The following is an 886-nucleotide window of genomic DNA, read 5'->3' as shown; positions in this document are numbered from 1 at the left end:
TCCAACCTGGCCTTGAACACTGCCAGGGATGGGGCAGCCACAGCTTCTCTGGGCACCCTGTGCCAGCGCCTCAGCACCCTCACAGGGAAGAGCTTCTGCCTCAGAACTCATCTCAATCTCCCCTCTGGCAGGTTAAAGCCATTCCCCTTGTCCTGTCCCTCCAGGCCCTTGTCCAAAGCCCCTCTCCAGGTTTCTTGTCCACCCCCTTTAGAGGAACTTGGCCGGACTAACTCTTGTTTTGCTGTTGCTCTTCAGAATGTTCATCACGGTTATCCTGGCTCCTTACTGAACAGTACTTTCTCCTTTCCGAACTTGAGATCTGGCCTTAGAGATGCAACAGACCTCTTTGGGTGTTTCCACCAGCTTGGAGGCAGTTCAGACTCACACATCTAAAGACAGAAGGTCTGGAAGCAGCACACAGCCATGTGCTGGCTTATTTTTAGCTGGAGTGGGAGTGTGAGCAGTGAACCCCTGCACGCTGCGGCGCTGGCTGGTCAGGAGCCTCCTGCCCGAGTTTCGGCTGGGGTGATTGGCACCTGCGTGCTGCTGCGGGGAGCCAGCCCCTTGTGAAGGGGACAAGCACAATTCCAGTGCTGTGTTTTCCCTGCTGTATCTCTGCAAGCTGTAACACAGGAGGTTTATCAGAGGTGAACTTGCAGACTGCCTGGCTGTGTTTGGGGTTTGTGACTAACCCAGAGCTGATAGCGGGGTGGTTGTTTTGGCTGTTGTTGGACAGGGCTGGGGCTTTCTCTTTCTCCTGCTTCAGCCCCAGCAAGTGGGCTGGGAGAGGACAGAGCTGCCCAGAGAGGTGTTGCACACCCTTTAATGTCAAGCTCAGCAACAGCACTGGGCCAGCAGCAAAAGAGCTCTTCTGTGGCCCAGGGCA

This window comes from Nestor notabilis, unplaced genomic scaffold, assembly GCF_000696875.1.
Source record: "Nestor notabilis isolate BGI_N333 unplaced genomic scaffold, ASM69687v1 scaffold19122, whole genome shotgun sequence".
Classification (NCBI taxonomy): Eukaryota; Metazoa; Chordata; class Aves; order Psittaciformes; family Psittacidae; genus Nestor; species Nestor notabilis.
This window is presented reverse-complemented; position numbering follows the sequence as displayed.